Source organism: Lissotriton vulgaris, chromosome 7 (assembly GCF_964263255.1).
Source record: "Lissotriton vulgaris chromosome 7, aLisVul1.2, whole genome shotgun sequence".
Classification (NCBI taxonomy): domain Eukaryota; kingdom Metazoa; phylum Chordata; class Amphibia; order Caudata; family Salamandridae; genus Lissotriton; species Lissotriton vulgaris.
This window is the reverse complement of record NC_141695.1, coordinates 631,067,219-631,085,489: the sequence shown is the minus strand read 5'-3', so window position 1 is coordinate 631,085,489 and position 18,271 is coordinate 631,067,219.

Sequence of the window (18,271 nt, the reverse complement as noted above, 5' to 3'; positions counted from 1 at the left end):
TGGTGCCTTACTGTAAGTGATGGACGCCCTCTGCGGTAGCAGGGGTCCTAACACTGGATCATTCAATAAGATAGGCCAGCTTGTTTGGATAATATTTTGGATTGCTTTGTGTTGATTACTATAGGCCATAATGAGGCGGAACTCGTTGACCTCAACTTTTCCTGCCTCTACTTCTGATGCACTTTTAGTTAGTAAATAAATCCTATCCAATTTTTCTGTTTTGAAAATGGCTGATCAATAACAGATTGTTTGTACCCTCTTTCTAAAAATCTTGCCTTGATTTGTCTCTGCGCTGTTTGGAGCTCTAATAGCGTGCTGCACACTTTTTTGATTCTTAGCATTTCACCAAATGGTATGCTATTGATAAGGTGGCGTGGATGAGCACTTGACGCATGCAAGACTGAATTCCCTGCAGTTTTCTTCCTATATAACCTAGTTTCAAGTTTGTCATTGGTTATATAGACTTGGGTGTCCAAGAAATTAACCTCCTTGTCATTTATTTCTGCTGTGAATCTTAGATTTAAGTTGTTAACATTAATCTGTCTCACAAATTCCTCCGCCTGTTCTTTGGTGCCAGGCCATACCAAAAACAAGTCGTCAATAAACCTGAGCCAGAGTTTTACATTCATTGACATAGTCTCAGCATGTTGTGTCATGAGGACCTCCCTCTCCCACTTGCCCATGTGGAGGCAAGCATAGCTTGGGGAGTAGCTTGCCCCCATGGCTACTCCCTGGATTTGACAATACAACAAATGATTAAACATAAAATTGTTGTTGTGCAGGCAAAATTTGATCATTTGTATACGCATGGTACTATGTTCCTTATAAATAGGATCTCTATTTTTTAAATAGTACTCAATGGCCTCCAATCCATCAGTATGCAATATGCTCGTGTACAGAGATGATAAGTCCAAAGCTATCAATAGATAGTCTGTTTGCCATTCAAAATTCATGACTTTATTTATAAAGTCGCTCATGTCCCTTATGTATGACGGCAGGGATTTCACATACTCTTGTAAGAAATAGTCCACATAGATAGAGGTTTTTTCAAGAATACTATTTCTGGCACTGATGATTGGTCTGCCAGGTGGATTATTTTTGTTCTTGTGTACTTTCGGGATGAAATAAATAGTTGGTATTATAGGATTGTCATTCCGCATAAATTTTTGTTCATCCTCATTAATCAAGTTTTTGTGGTACCAATTTGATAATTTCTTATAGTATGTGGTATACATGGCTTTCACAGTTTTGATATCTGTTCTTTTATAGCATTGTCTATCATTCAATTGGCTCATTGCCTCCTTCATATAATCGTCATATGCCCATAAAACAATGTTTCCGCCTTTATCGCTGTTGCGAATAATAACATCTTTGTTGTTCTTCAGTTTTCTCATAAGTTGGAAATATTTATAATCCTGGTTACGATGTCTTGAATGGCTAGAACCAATTTTTTATTCAGTTTTTTCAATTTGTTGATGATCATTTCATGGAAAGTATCTATGGAGTCATGGACCGTGATAGGGCGAAATTTTGATTTTCGCTTAAATTTGGTTAATCCTGCTCCTTTCGATTCCATCCCCGAAGTTGTGGAGATTGGACTAGTATCTGGAATTGTTTCATCATTCCACATATCTTCTAATTCTGCCACCGTATTGGAGCCTGGAGGTGTGGCGTCTATATGGAAATCAATGGTGCTTGTTTGCGTTTTTTTCATTGCATAAAGTTTTTTTAATTTCAATTTCCGAATTCCCTTATAAACATCCATTCTGGCATTAGGGTAATCGAAATTAGAGGGTGGGCAGTAAGATAAACCTAGGCTCAGAGTTTTGGTCTCTTCATTTGATAATTCTACTTTTGAGAGGTTGATCACAGTTTGAATTACTGTTTCCTCCGCCAGTAGTTTCTCTTCGGTTTTTGAGCTTTTTGGTTTGTTCCTGTTTGCTCTGCGCCTTTGTTTGCGCCTGAAGTTTGCCCGCTTACGTTTGTTTGTCTGTGGTTCCTTGGTCGCAAAGTTGCCAATCTCTGGGCCGCTAAAATGTTCATTTCTTCCCCCGGAGATGGTGTTGTTCCACTTGCTCCTTGGGGGTGTCGCATAGCTGATTCATCCTCGCTATTTGAAGTTAATTGGTCACTAGATGTTGTAGCTGCATCTGATTCAACTCGCTTTTGATGCTGTGTCGTTTTTTGATTTGTTCTAGGCCCCTTGTTTTGCGACTTGCGAATAGCGTCAAACTTTCTCGCAAAAGTAAAAATGTGTCCCACCTCGTAATCCTCTTTATCACGCTGAAATTTTATTGTTTTGCGTTCTTTTATTTTTTCCTCTTCTTTTTTTATTCTTATCATCATGTCCTTGCGCCATTTTGTGATTTCCTCCTCCTGCCCCATTGCTTCCAGCTCTTCATTAATAGTATCTATTTCACTGAGTAGGCGTGCTCTGTCTATGTCTGCATATTTAATCAGCAGCATAGTTAATCTTCTGGATGAATCCAAATTGCATTCAGCCCACTCTCTCATTAGTTCTGGATGTGGCTCTTCGTACGTGGGAGCAGTTAAAATTCGCAATCGTCTTGGGACACGCCCCACATCAATGTAACTTTGCAGGGACCTCGATTCCCACCATTTGCTCATTTCCATGCGCATCTTTTTTTCAAGGGTTTTTAATTTGAACTGCAATGTGTCCGATCTGGCATTATCAGCTGCAGAAATGTGCACTGTGCTAGGATTCGTTTGCGGAGCATCCGAAAACATTCCCGAGGCCGCCACCTCCCTTTCACGAACAATGTCGCTTGACATTTTTGGGAATTCAAACAATAATGTCAATTACGTCTGGCAGAATACAGCCGGGTCGTTATTTTCTCTCTGACCCCGTCGCCGCTGTACTCTGCCGCGTTGCACTTTCCTCCTCCTCCCCACAATGCCTGAGTTCGTTTTACCTGGTCAAGGCAGTCCAGCTCACTCCGTAGGACGCTATCCGGGACGTGCACACGCCTCCCCGACCGTTTCCTTCGGTGAGTCTGTTACCAATGTTGTTGCTTGGCTGCAGAGGGGCTTGCGGTTATTCCTTCATGGACTGTAGAACTCCTCTGGATTGCTCCGGCTGAGATTTTCCGTTGTACCGCTTGCCCTTTGAATGGAGGAGGGGTCCGTGATTACTGGTCGGAAAACCAGTCGAATTTATCACACTTCAAGATGCGCAGACGAGCGTTTCTCCTTTTCGCCACCGCCCGCCGTAGACAAGACACGGACCCAATCTAGTGCTTGTTTAGTTTATTGTCCCAAAAACCGTCAGAGACGCGTTTCACCGCTTGCGCGGCTTGTTCACTCGACAATAATTATTTTCGTGGAAGGCATTTTAAAGAGACAGTGCTCATTTGTGTATATACCAATTTATTTATTTATTTATTTACAGACTTGTAACGCGCTAGGAACTCGACTCCCTAAGGAGTATCTCCGCGCCTTTGGCAACATCTGTGAACAGAAGCCCTGACCAGTGTATAACAAATGCCCTGACAGAGCTAGTAGTTGAACAGAAAAGTTTTTAATTTTTTCCTAAAAGGAAAATGCTCCTTACAAACTCTGATATCATAGGGAAGATCATTCCAGAGCTTTGGCCCAGCTACTGACAGAGCCCTTCCCCCTTGTCTAGATTTCCAGAACCTGGGGACACATAGCAGTTGTTGCTCTCCAGATCTCAGAGACCTCAAGGGGGTATAGGGAATGAACTTTTTGGTCAGGTAGTCGGGGCCTTTGCCAATAAGGCATTTGTGAATGGTGCAGCAAGTTTTAAACAACACCCTCTGTTTTACAGTGAGCCAGTGGAGTTTGTTTAGGAGTGGCATAGAGGGAGTACGGGCTGGGGCATTGAAAACAAGCCGTGCAGCTGTATTTTGCACGACTTGTAGCCTGGCCATGACATCCTCATTGGCGGCCAGCAACAGACCGTTGCAATAATCCAGTCTGCTTAGCACTAGCGACTGAACTAGAGTTTTCCTTGTTGTGTCAGGTAGCATGGGAAATACCCGTCGGAGAAGTCCAATCACATGGAAACAGGAGCTTACAACTTGATTGGCATGATGTTTAAGGGTAAGCTCCTGATCCAACTTAACTCCTAGATCTTTCACAACGACTCTAGGTACAGGGACTGGGCCAAGGTCTTGAGGCCACCAGTCAGGAGTCCAGAGTCGTTTGGCTTCCCCAAAGAGCATAACCTCAGTCTTAGAGACGTTACACTGAAGGAAATTTGCAGCCATCCAATGTGCCACCTCTTTCATTCCCTGTGCAAAGGAGTTACGCACCTCAGGGGTCATGGTTTTAAAGGGAAAGAGGAGTTGAGTATCGTCTGCATACGATACCGGGATGAACCCATGAGATCTCATGATGTTAGCTAGGGGTGCCACATAGATGTTGAAAAGCGTTGGGCTCAAACAGGAGCCCTGTGGCACCCCCTTTGAGATCTCAACCTCCTCTGACTGGTACGGACCCAGTATGACTCTCTGAGTGCGGTTGGTAAAAAAGCTCCTTAGCCAGGCCAGCGCCTTGCCTTCCAGACCGATGTCAATTAGTCTGGAGGTCATGATCTCATGTGAGACAGTGTCAAACGCCGCTGACAGATCTAGGAGCACCAGGATAACGGAAAACCCTTTATCCTGTAGCATACGAAGATCGTCAGCGACGGACAATAAGGCACTCTCTGTGCTGTGCCTGGGTCTGAACCCCGACTGGGAAGGATCAAGCACCCCTGCGCTCTCGATGTATCTAGACAAATGCCCGTTCACAAACTTCTCAGTAAGCTTCCCTAGGAGAGGAAGGAGAGAAATGGGTCTCAGGTTTGTCAGATCTGTCCACGGAATGGAGTTATTTTTCCGTAGTGGTCTTACCAAGGCCTGCTTCCAACCAAGGGGAACTTCCCCTGTGCTCAGTGAAAGATTGATGACCTGTCGGATTCCAACCCCCAGCTCGTCACTCAGAAGAGCCATGACCCTTGCAGGGATGATATCTGAAGGGCATCCACTCTTTGTCTGAGTGATTAAGGAGGTCATCTCCTCCATGGATACCGGTGGGAATTCCGTAAGTTTACTGAGCTTGGTACCTACTAATCTAGTTATGCTATCAGCAGAGACAAGGCTGTTAGCAGTCGATTTTGAGGCTAAAATCTTAGCATAAATGCCATCAATTTTTCTGACAAAGAACTGTGAAATATTATTACACAGTTCCTGGGACTCAATCCCATCTGTTTCACAGGCCGAGGGCTTAGTGAATGTTTGTAATATTTGGTAGAGAACTTTGGGGTTCTTGCCAGCTGCTGATAATTGGGCTGCGATATGATGTTTCCGCGCAGCCCGAAGAGCTTTATGGTAGCTTTTTTGGGAGGCCCTGTGATTGTCTTTGTCCTCAACTTTCCGAGTGGCTCTCCATCGTTTCTCAAGCTTCCTCGTAGTAAGCTTTAGCTGTCTCAGGTCGTTTGTGAACCACACTTCTTGCTTGGGGGCAGGCCGTGGTTTATATGTCCTCAGAGGAATAACACAATCAATGGTTGTAGTTATAGCTTCATTAAATTTATTTAGAGCTGAGGCCACATTGTCCCCAACTTCAGCCCAGTTGGGTTCTGAGTATTTTTCCCTAAAACCCTCAGGAGTTAGTTTGTTCCAGGGTCTTCTGACATCTGCCATGCTCCTCCGGATGCTTTTTGTCTTATGGTTGGAGCGAGTATAGAATTCGATAATGGCGTGGTCAGTCCAGTCCACATGGTAAGGAGGGAGACAGTTTATATCAGAGGAATTGTATAGCACAAGATCAAGGGTATGACCAGCTACATGTGTAGGTCCCTGATTTGCCAAATTAAAACCAAGTGTGGATAGGTCAGCCAGGAGGGTCTGTGCCTCAAGACATGTCGCAATATCGCAATGGACATTAAAATCCCCTACCACAATAAAATCAGAGTTCATTTGCATATGGGGGGCAAGTGCTTCCACAAGTTGGATAGAGAAGTTCCCAGCAGTGCCTGGAGGCCGGTAAACCAGTGCTCCTTTCCTAGATACCCTAGAGCTGGGATTAATGCTAAAGATCATCATCTCCATTTGTGGGTTACATACTGTCTCAATAATCACCACCTCCATTTCCTGTTTAAAAACAATGGCTAACCCCCCCCCAGTTTTAATAGGGCGGTCCATCCTCACTATTTTGTACCCTGCCGGCACTCCCATAGTTATAGCTGGGACGGAGTGGGGCTTGAGCCAGGTCTCAGTTAAGAAACAGAAATGTGGGCTCTCAGAAGAGATAAGGTCCCAAACCTGAATGGAGTGGGACACTAATGAGCGTACATTGCACAAAAAGTTCTTACAGTTTAGAGGGGGATCTTTGAGAGGGCTAGCTGTTATCTTGGTCGAGGGTTCAATGAGGTCAGAAAGGATCGTTTGTTTGTAGCAAGGACTTATTACAGTGTTGCTAGTAAACTGTGTAGAGCATGCCCTGCAGGTAAAAGGCCCCTCTAAGCAGCAATCAGCCCTATAGTGGCACAGAGTAGAAACATACTTGCCCAGATCCAATAAGGACTGTCTAGAGTAAGTGAGTGCAGGGCGAAGAGTCGGTACGGGAAGAACACATGTGGACGCCATATCCCCCTGGCCCTAGCCCCGTCCTGTCGCGGACGGGCGCAGACGGGCTGGTCTTTGGCGCAGGAGTAGGCGCCACACTGCGCGTCAACACTGCGCGTTGGGCCAACGAGGTGCTTTATACCCTCGAGTAGGGGAGAGCTAGAGCGCTAACCGCTCGCCTCCCTGGTTGTTTCTGGCTCTGCCCCGCCTTCCGCGCCTGTGATTGGCTGGAGGGTCGGGCTGGGCGTGCAGGCACAGGTCTAGGTACAGCGGATCGAATCCCTCAGTGCATGTAGGTAAGTGGAATTTTTCAATGTGAACTATTTACAGAGTGAAAAAATACACACAGTAATTCTCCTTTTAAAACAGCGCTAATATCGCTAAAATCACTTTACAGTCTAAAAGTTCTCACGAGCTCATGGAGCGTCAGTTTAAACACAGGAAGAGCTAAATGCTCGAAAATGTCGCCAAGCGGGGTCGGGGAGAGCTGCCACCGTCCCCCTTACCGCGAAATTGGCCGCCTCCTCGCTGTCTTTATACCCTCGAGTAGGGGAGAGCTAGAGCGCTAACCGCTCGCCTCCCTGGTTGTTTCTGGCTCTGCCCCGCCTTCCGCGCCTGTGATTGGCTGGAGGGTCGGGCTGGGCGTGCAGGCACAGGTCTAGGTACAGCGGATCGAATCCCTCAGTGCATGTAGGTAAGTGGAATTTTTCAATGTGAACTATTTACAGAGTGAAAAAATACACACAGTAATTCTCCTTTTAAAACAGCGCTAATATCGCTAAAATCACTTTACAGTCTAAAAGTTCTCACGAGCTCATGGAGCGTCAGTTTAAACACAGGAAGAGCTAAATGCTCGAAAATGTCGCCAAGCGGGGTCGGGGAGAGCTGCCACCGTCCCCCTTACCGCGAAATTGGCCGCCTCCTCGCTGTCTTTATACCCTCGAGTAGGGGAGAGCTAGAGCGCTAACCGCTCGCCTCCCTGGTTGTTTCTGGCTCTGCCCCGCCTTCCGCGCCTGTGATTGGCTGGAGGGTCGGGCTGGGCGTGCAGGCACAGGTCTAGGTACAGCGGATCGAATCCCTCAGTGCATGTAGGTAAGTGGAATTTTTCAATGTGAACTATTTACAGAGTGAAAAAATACACACAGTAATTCTCCTTTTAAAACAGCGCTAATATCGCTAAAATCACTTTACAGTCTAAAAGTTCTCACGAGCTCATGGAGCGTCAGTTTAAACACAGGAAGAGCTAAATGCTCGAAAATGTCGCCAAGCGGGGTCGGGGAGAGCTGCCACCGTCCCCCTTACCGCGAAATTGGCCGCCTCCTCGCTGTCTTTATACCCTCGAGTAGGGGAGAGCTAGAGCGCTAACCGCTCGCCTCCCTGGTTGTTTCTGGCTCTGCCCCGCCTTCCGCGCCTGTGATTGGCTGGAGGGTCGGGCTGGGCGTGCAGGCACAGGTCTAGGTACAGCGGATCGAATCCCTCAGTGCATGTAGGTAAGTGGAATTTTTCAATGTGAACTATTTACAGAGTGAAAAAATACACACAGTAATTCTCCTTTTAAAACAGCGCTAATATCGCTAAAATCACTTTACAGTCTAAAAGTTCTCACGAGCTCATGGAGCGTCAGTTTAAACACAGGAAGAGCTAAATGCTCGAAAATGTCGCCAAGCGGGGTAGGGAGAGAATGCCCTTTAGGCATAGAGTGACGCATTGGCGTGGATGGCACTGTGCTGATCCTATGCTAAAAGACTTTGGGGCATACTCTCAAGGAGCTATCACCGAGTTATCGGCACTTTATCGCAGCCTAAGTGGCGATAAAACTATCACCTGATACAAAAGCTGGTGCTAACAGGCCATATCACCAGCTTACCTGTGATAGCAGCCGCAAAAAACATCACCACCAATGACCCCGCAACTATCGCTAATGAGATGAAAAGTAGGCGTTCCCGTGCCAAAAACCGCGACAACACCAATCCGCAACATTCTCAATGACCAGCCAGATCGGCGATAAGAACACAAAACATGCAATAAGGTGCATTAGCAGCAGAAAAGTAACACCTGCTCTGACCTGGGGTAAAGTCGGACAATAACCTGCACCAGAAAAGGGGGACCAGCCCACAGCCACACATAAAAAACAACAGATGCCATGGAGCCACTGATTATGCAGCTCAGAGCCTCAACAGGGCCACAACACCCACCGCCACCACCCCCAGGATGCCCCCCTCCCCCAGGCACACACCCCCTGCAAACCCCTCCAGGCAAAGACATGCCACATCAACTTAAATAAATAAATAACGTCACAAAATCAGGTACCAAAGAATCTGCCTGATGTCGCACAATCACAACAGGGAACATTTATGTGTTGTCACAAAAATGAGCATCACACATTCACCTTCGACTTACCAAACGAAAATGTAATCAAATAAACTCAGAAGAACATTCATGAAGACACATGGTGGCTCTCCTCAGGACAATCTGTAGGTCGCAGCCTGCAAGACAAAAAAACAGATAAGAAGGTGCATCATGCGCTCATCAAAGGACCGAGAGAGAGCGCGAAGGAGAGAGAGAGAGAGACACAGAGAGAGAGAAAGAGAGGGAGAGAGAGAAAGACGTAAAGAGAGGGAAAGAGCAAAATGGAAAGAGAGGAAGAGAGAGGAAGACGGAAAAAGAGGGACGGAGAGAGGAAGACAGAAGAAGAGGGAGAGAGAGGAAGACAGAAAGAGAGGGAGAGAGAGGAAAACTGAAGGAGAGGAAGGGACAGAAGAAGACGGAAAGAGAGGAATAGAGAGGAAAACGGAAAGAGAGTGAGGGAGAGAAGAAGATGGAAAGAGACACAGAGAGAGGAAGACAAAAAGAGAGGGAGAGAGAGAAAGACAGAAAGAGAGGGAGGGAGAGAGGGAGGGAGAGAGGAAAATGGAAAGAGAGGGAGGGAGAGAGGAAGATGGAAAGAGAGAGGGATAGGGACACAGAGAAAAGAAGAGAGGGACAGGGAGAGAGAGTGCCGGCACTGCGCACCCAGGCCTCACTGCTCAGCTGCTGCCACCAGGGTGTCCTCAACCACGTGCCGGTATGTAGTGCAGTTCACCAGGTCCCTCATCTGAAACAGATCCCTCTTCTGAAACAGAGTCCAGATACATGAATTGCAAAGTACATACAATTGCACACGCCATCATCGCCTGTCCGCCCCTGCGCACCGAGGCAGCTGCTCCCCAGCCCCTACTGCTGCCCAGCGGTGCATGTCTGCCCCTGCGCACCCAGCAGCTGCATCCCAGCCCCTCCCACCACCCAATGATGCATGCTCCCCCTGCGCACCCAGGCCTCACTGTTCACCTTCCGCCACCGGAGTGTCGCAAAGAGGGCCCACCACGTGCTGGTGCCAGCCCCAAGCCCGGGGCCCGCAAACATGGCACCCTCCACATCATGCAGCCCCACTCCGAGGGTCACCATGTCTCACATTTGATTCTGGGTCTTGATCTTGAAGGACATACCAGTGCACACGGCATAATCGCAGGCTGCACATCTGCTCAGCCCTTGAGGTGCCACTAACTCTGTCGCCCGTGAGGCAACGCCACGTGGCAGTAGACACACACTGCCTACTGGCTCAGGCCTACACTACGGTCTAGCAGGTCTCACAACAACTTGTCACCTCCGGCCCTGGGGAATGTGATGTTGCAGGGCCCTAGGCCCTCATGCCTGCATTAACACCACACGATGCAGCCAGATAGAGAGTGGAAATGGCATCAAGCACGTGCGCCCGGCCCTTTTTATTGGCAGGGTCACATGTCCTGTGAGGCGTGTGCTGGATGGGTGTTGAGTGGGTGTAAACCAGCCATGAGGGAGTGGCTGTGGCATGCTGACAACTACACCTGTGATCTGCAGATCACTACAGGGAAGACCTGGCACCTGTAGCGTTGTCATCCCCCCTGTGAGAGTAAGTGGAGTGGGCTGGCCTGGCATGTGCCAGTCCAGCGTAAGGGTGTGAACAATGACCTCGGGGCTTGGGTGTGGTTTTGTACTGGGCTGGACATGGAAGTAACAAATGCGTGTGTCTCTGTTGTTGTGTCAGCGCCACCCGGAGCACATTCTGCAATGGTCACCCTGTGACCCAAGTCCAACCACATGAGCAACATGGACATAAGGGGGAATCCCTGACCCAACATTTATCCATACTTCCACACTTGAAAGATCCTAAACGTGACACATCTGTGTGATTATGAATGTTTAATGAATGAATGTTTAATGAATGAGTGTTGCAGCTGGAGCAGTACAGGGCCATGCAGACCCCACTTTACAATGTTGGCACGTGGAGGGCCAGCCAGAGTCCTTCCGGGAATGACAAGTCCAAAGGAAGAGGAAGAGTTCAGTCCGCAGTCTGATTGATGTGTCATTGGCGATCAAACAGAATATGGCAGTCCATGTTGAGGTCCAAGGTGAGTGTCGCAGAGTGTATCGGGGGACAGTGGAAGGTGTTGATGCAGAGTGCAGATCCAAGCAGAACTGGCCCTATGGCAGAGATGCATGCTACTGGGTCCTTCTTACCACGATGGCAGATTCATCCGCATCTTTGCCCTCTGCTGTTTCATGTGCCTCACGTGTGGGTGGTGGCATTTTGTCTCCAGCACTGTGTGGCAGTGACACATCAGGGGCTGGAGGTGGAATGTTCGCAGCACTGTGTGGCACTGACACTTGGGGGCGCTGAGATGTGGATGTAGTGGCAGCAGCATGCATCAGCGCAAGGCCTTGTGGAAGCAATGCCATGAGGATGGTCCTGAGATCATTGAGAAACCCAGCTACCTCTCGCTGGTGTGCAGCCCTGGCAACAGATCTTTCCACCTGCGTCTGCTCTATGGTCTCCATTGACCTCCCTATGTGTTCCATCACCTATGTGACATCGCTAGTGCCACTCTGACTTGCCAGTTGTTCTAGTCTCTGAGTCTGGGCTCCAACGATGTTAGCCATGGTCCGTTGGAGAGCATGGATCGGACTGTGAGTGTCCTTAGGGACCATGAGTGGTTCCTAATGGGACTGAGACACCCACATATGGCATCTAGTTTGGCTGCCATGCAGTCGAAGCCCACTCCTACCTGTTCAGGCACATTAACCTGGCACCCCGACACACGGCATTGGAAGGCCATGTCTTCTTGGTGGGGGGCCTGGGAGGCAGTCGTGGTGGTGGGTGCTGCCTGCTGTGTGGTCTGTGCAGGGGGTGGAGGCTCTTCATAGCAGCTGGGCTGCCCTGCTCCTGGAGGTGTGGTGCGGAGGCTCTCCACAAGCTGTTGGAGGGCGTTGGAGTCGGAGCTGTGGTGGTCCTCTTCATCATCAGAGAAGAGAGGTTCGGGCTGCTCTGCAGGAGGTATTGATTCTCCCTCTGCAATGTGAAGGGGAGATGCAGTTTAACAATGTGTTCACATGTATGTTGTCACATTGTACATGTTTTCATACGGGCTGCATGACCTTGTACATTGTGACTGTTTTAGAGGAGCTGCCTATTTGATGGGGGACAGTGGACATTTCAACAACATAACGGATGTGTGTTTGTACTTGTACATTATCAACTCACATTTCCCTGCCATGCCAAATGTCATTAGCCAGTTTCTACACACAAGAGGCACCGGTTGTGTCCTGTGTTCAGTTGGGACGTGTCGTGGTTTGTACCACATTGTTGTCAATGTTGATGTGCTCTGCATGTTATGTGTGTGTGCTGCATTTCGTGGGAGTCGCCCCAGCAGCTCTTATTTTGCTGCCCCTTCTCCCTTTCATGTGGTGTGCCTTTGACTTCTGGGCTTATACAGGGCTGAGATGTTGCATACTTAAAAACATTGGTCTCTTGGTGGGAGTTGGGGGCTGGGGCATGGTTTGTCCGCAGATGTGCTGTACTTAATTGTACATGTGTGCCATTGTGCCCATCTCTCCCCGTCCCCCAAGTTCCTGGTCGTTACTCACCCTGGTGCTGTTGTGTTCAGTCATGTTGAGCAGTGTCAAACCCCAACTCCTGCTACCATCTCCCCATTGACGACTGTGGACACTATTTCCTCCATCTCGTCCAGGTCCTCCTATGGCGCAGGACTCCTACCTCCAGTCTGCATTGTTGCCTTCCAGTTGTTGGCGAGTTTCAGCTTGGTTTTGCGCTTGACATCATTCCAGCGCCTCTTGACCTCTTCCATTGTCCTCTTCAACACTCTGACTGCATTCACCTTGTCCACGATGAACTGCCATAGTCCATTTTTTGTTGCCAATGTCACAGTGTAGGTGACAAACAGATGTTGATGGTGTTCTACCACCTCCGTTATCAGGATCCTGTTTTCCTGCGGACTGTAGTGCTTCTTCCAACTCTTCTTCTCCATGCCCTTCCCTGACCCCAAGGTCTTTGGCTGGTCCTCCGGGGGACTTATGGGGTTCTGGTTGTCCTGCGTACTTGCTCCAGCAACATCCATTGTGCTTCGCTGTTGTTTGGCATTTGTTTGTCTGTTTTTTTCCTCTTTTATGGTGATGTTTCCCACCTCAAATGTGTGAATTGCAGGCCTGTCGCTTGTTTTCACTGATTTTTGTATCGTGATTGGTCTCATCTCAACATTTTTCGCGTTTGTGTTTTGCATTTTTGCGACGTCACGTTGAATTTATCGCGGATATTTGATGGGCTTTCGTGGGCCTATTGCATGGTACCTCAGTGTTGTGAATACTTAGTTAACACAGCGTTATATTCCCACGATGGACTGCAATATGAAGAGTTGCGTTAAGCTAATTTTGCAGTAATTATCACACTTTCTTGAGAATATCCCCCTTTGATAGAAAAGCAGACATTTGAGTGTCGCTGGTGTTGAGTGTGCTCCATGCAGGAGCTACTTTCCACCTAAACTCGAGAACTACCCAGAGTTCTCTGCTTCTTTTTTGCATATATATATATTTTTTTTTTGGGCTCGTACTCCATTTCTCTCACTGTGAAACAAAGCTCAGCACTCCCGGGGTACAGGCAAATATTTCTTTATTTCGCCATTAGCCATAGACAGGCGCGTTTCGGACATGAGTCCTTCATCAGTGTTTACTCAGCCACGCTTTATAGTCAGATGACACCAGCTTAAGCGGCTTCCATGCCGATACACGGCAAGAGGGGTTACAGCAGTGATATACTGCAGAGGAATTACATGATTTCATGTTTTCAAAGATGGCTGCCACATTCGCATAGGCGCACATGCGATTTTGGTACCGGTCTTGTAATGCTGAGAGACGTGTCGCAATGATGCATTTAAGTAGCCGCTTGACGGCGTTCTGAGTAAACACTGATGAAGGACTCACGTCCGAAACGCGTCTGTCTACGGCTAATGGCGAAATAAAGAAATATTTGCCTGTACACCGGGAGTGCTGAGCTTTGTTTCACAGTGAGAGAAATGGAGTACGAGCCATAAAATGTAAACGCGTGTACCGTCGCGTCTGAAGCACCCGCTCACGTGTGACCCGTGATTTATGGTACAACGGGAGCGCTGATATATATATATATATATATACTTACCTGCACGCCGTGAGAGGTGCATGCTGGTACTTGCAGTCAGCACACGTAACTGTAGTGCTGTTTGTGACTTTTCCTCCACCCACCTGAACATCCACCAATGGAGGAACGATTGGAACTATTTTTGCGGGTGGTTTGGCGGGATTTATTGTGATGGAGTAGGCATCTGATGAAGGCACAGACTGAAACACGTCATGCCATTGCTCCTGTGCAATAACATTTCTTCCGGTATTCCCTGCTGTGTCCCTCCGGTTCTTTTCAACAAGGAATCTTCTGTGACATATATATATATATATATATATATATATATATATATATATATATATATATATATATATATATATATATATATAGATATATATATAGATATATATATAGATATATATATAGATATATATATATATATATATATATAGATATATATATATATATATATAACCCACTGGCAATCCCCAGTAGGTAGTTATAGTTAGGACCTACTTACCATAGGAAAATCGCAACATTCTATTCCCAATAACTTTGGTTGACGAATCTTTGTGAAATTTTCAAAACTCGTGGGGCGCTCCGGTCCGCTCCTATCTTGAAAGTTTCGGGGGGATTCGGCAAGTGGGGGCTGAGAGAAAAGGGGGGGTCCCAAAACATGTTTTCTCCATGTTAATTTCGATAGGAAACTTTATACACGGCTACAGCCCGAACTGCTGAACGGAATTACACCAAATTTGGCAAAAAAGGTAGGTCTTGGTTCAGAGAGAGCCCTTTTTGTTAAATGGTGTAAATCCATCACTGGTTTTTAAAATATTAATGGAAAAAGAAATATATATATCTGGGTGGAACCTAACCACACATCTCATCGTGAGATCTGATTGGCTGTCAGCACTTCATTCAAGAAGTGTTGGCAGCCATCTTGGGACCAATATACATGATAGCACCTCATTAAAAAGCATTGCAGTTAATAGAAGGGTTTAAGACTTTAGTTACATTATAAATCATGTGTTGATGATACCATACTCATTTTAGGAATTGTGGTGTGTTCTAAGGTGATTTTACCATGTAAAAAAGTCTTCTGCTGGGATATCATGAATCATGTTTGAGAGAAAACTATTTTCTCATGCTTTTCCCACAGAGGTTTGGAAGGTGATCTATAAGCTAAACTGAGAGCATATTTTCTGTAAATTCACATTATCTTTCTCAGTCATGTGAGAATGAAGTCTGACATTCTCAGTAAAACATGTACATCCAACAAGAGCAGAGACTGTCAGTTGATTCCTTTGTGTTCTACTGCAGCTTTCCAGAGTGTTCTAAAAAACAACTAGAGCGCTAAAAGTCCTACTTATGACAAACGTATTGCACACCTGAAGCCATCTTGATTGGAATAAAGTGGTAACTCTTAAAACATTTAAGTTAAAAAGGAACACAATGAGGTGGTACATTTTGTGATAGAAATTATGATTAGTGCTGAAGAAAGAAAAATTAGGGCACATTGAGTGACTTCTCAAATCCTTTTCTATTTCATTAAAAAATTCTGACATGCAGACTGAAACATGCACTTTTAATACCAGCAGCAGACTTCCGTGGTGAGCAGTAGCTTTACTACAGTGATCTAATGAGCAACTAGAGTGGTAACATTCAGATTTTATGGCAAATGTGTGACATATTTGAATACCTTCTTGATGGAATCAAAGTAAAAAACTGAAAGCATTTCCTACTGTGGAGACTGCAGTAGATATGGAAATTAGGAAACTTCATAACAAATAAATCTCCCAAAATGGCCACCAGAGACAAAAGAGCCCATATGTAGCACAAATATCTCCCAGATGTAGCTCACATGTAGCCCAATGACAGACGTATGCACAACTCTTTTTATTTTTTGTGTTTTTGCAGTTTTATATAGTGCAGACTTGTCAGGTATTGGAGTGCTTTACATGAGCATTGGTTACATCACACAAGAACACATTCATTTTGGTTTTAGACATGGGGAGATTAAGTGATTTGACCAGAATCACAGAATGTCGAGCAGAAGCAGAAACTGGAAGTAACACCACATCCTCTACCCTAAGTGCAACATTTAATCAAGTGGTCAACTGGATAAAAAAACATAAAGATAACAAATAATTTAAAAGTTCTTTGTCCCTATTTGAAACCATAATTTTGATGCAAAAAAGACCCTCTCATATATGTAATTTCTAAAGGAAATGTTCTAGGTATTACAGTTTTGATTACATCAAGATGACCTCAGGCGCTCCACACTTTTGTAATGAATATAGAATGTTAGCAACTAGATTGCTAACATTAGGATACTGTTGAGAGGCAGAGGCCAGGGGCACGGACTCTGAACATTGAAGGCAGGTAGAATGGTGCAGAGGCAATACTTTGAACCACACTGGGCAGGCAGGAAGGGCAGTGGCAGCACAACAGACTATGGAGGGCAGTGGAAAGGTGTGCAGGGGCAACAAACCAACAATACAGGACTGACAAGAGACGCTGTGGCAATGTAATAGACCACTGTGAGCAGAAGGAAGAGGCAGTGATAGTACAACCATACATGCTAACAGACCCGATTCAGCCAAAAAACATCCAATCTTTTTAAGCCAAAATGGGCTTTATATGATCTGTCTGCTGTCTAAAATCTCCTCTTTTTCAATGTAAGTGAAAGAGGAAAATCAATACCCCAGTTTTTTTTCAAAATCTCCCTCTTACCAAGTTCAAAATGTTAGCAAGTATGGTACATTAAATCATGGAATGTAGGAGGAATTGGGGTAGGGACATGGACTCGGATAACAGAGGACAGGAGGGACATGGAGTGGTGCACCAAACTGACCCTACACGGCAGGCGCCAGGGTTTGCAGCAGCACAATACACCAGACAGGGCAGGCGGGACAGGAGTGCAGTACAACAATCCATAGAAAGCAATAGGGAGGGGACAAGACCATGCACATGGACAACAGAGAACAGAGGGGAGAGAGACAATGGTAGCTAGATGACCATAATGGACAGACAGGAGAGAAAGCTGCAGCATAACAGACCATAAAGGGCAGGAGGGACGGATCAGGGGCATTACAATGGAACAGACAAGTCAGGAGGGAGGAATAGGGGTCTCCACATGGAAACAGAGTGCTGGGAGCAAGGGGGCAGGGCAGGAAAAGCAAGATGACCATGGAGGAGAGGCAGGATGGGCACTAGAAGCAAGACACACCATGGAGAGCAACAGTGAGACTATAACGGCATACAGACAGACCATGGAGGGAAGGGGGGTCAGGGACAGCTAGCTGACCACACAGGGAAGGTGGGAGGGGCTGTGGCAGCAAAGAAGACCATGCATGGCAAGTGAGAGGGTTAGTGGCAGCACAATGGGGCATGCAAAAAGGACCATGGAGGATAGAAGGGAAGGTCAGGACCTGGGCACAGACAAGAGAGTTCAGGGGAAGGGGTCTCACAACAGACCACGTGGGGCAGGCAGAAGGAGCAGTTGCAGCACAACAGATCAGTGAGGGCAGAAGGGTGTGGCAGTAAAATGGGCCATGGGGACAGGAGGAAGGGGTTAGGGGCATGGAATGCGAACAGGCAGGGTGGAGGTGGCAGGGACAGGTTACAGTCATTTGACAATGCTAGGCAGGTGGGAGGGGAGTGGCAGCTCAACAGAACACTCAGAGTAGATAGGAGTGGTAGGTCCATGGAACAAGGATGGAGCAAGGGCATGCACACAGACATCGAAGGGCAAGAGGAAGGAGAATTGGGGCAGCAAGCTAAGCAAAGAGGCTTAGCAGGAGGTCAACGATGGGGCATAGAATTGGGCAATGGAGGGAAGGAGGAGTAGACTGTTACATCATGCTGAATGGAGGGCAGTGGCAGCACATCAGACCATGCATGGCAAGAAGGAGGAGGCTAGTCCATGGATTCAGACAACAGAGGATTGGGAGGAGGTGGATGGGACAGCAAGCTAACTGTTCAGAAAAGGCGGGAAGGCCAGTGGCAGAACAACGGCCACACAGAGCTGTACTAAGGGAGCAGGGACATGGACTTGGACAATAGATGGCTAGGAGGAAGGAAGGTAGGACCAGCTAGCTTGGGTGGGAGCAGCACAATGCCAGGCCCTGCTTCCAACCGCCCAACTTCCATTGTGATATGCATTTTACTTAACGTTAAAAAAAGAAATAGAAATTTGCTGAAAAAAAAAATA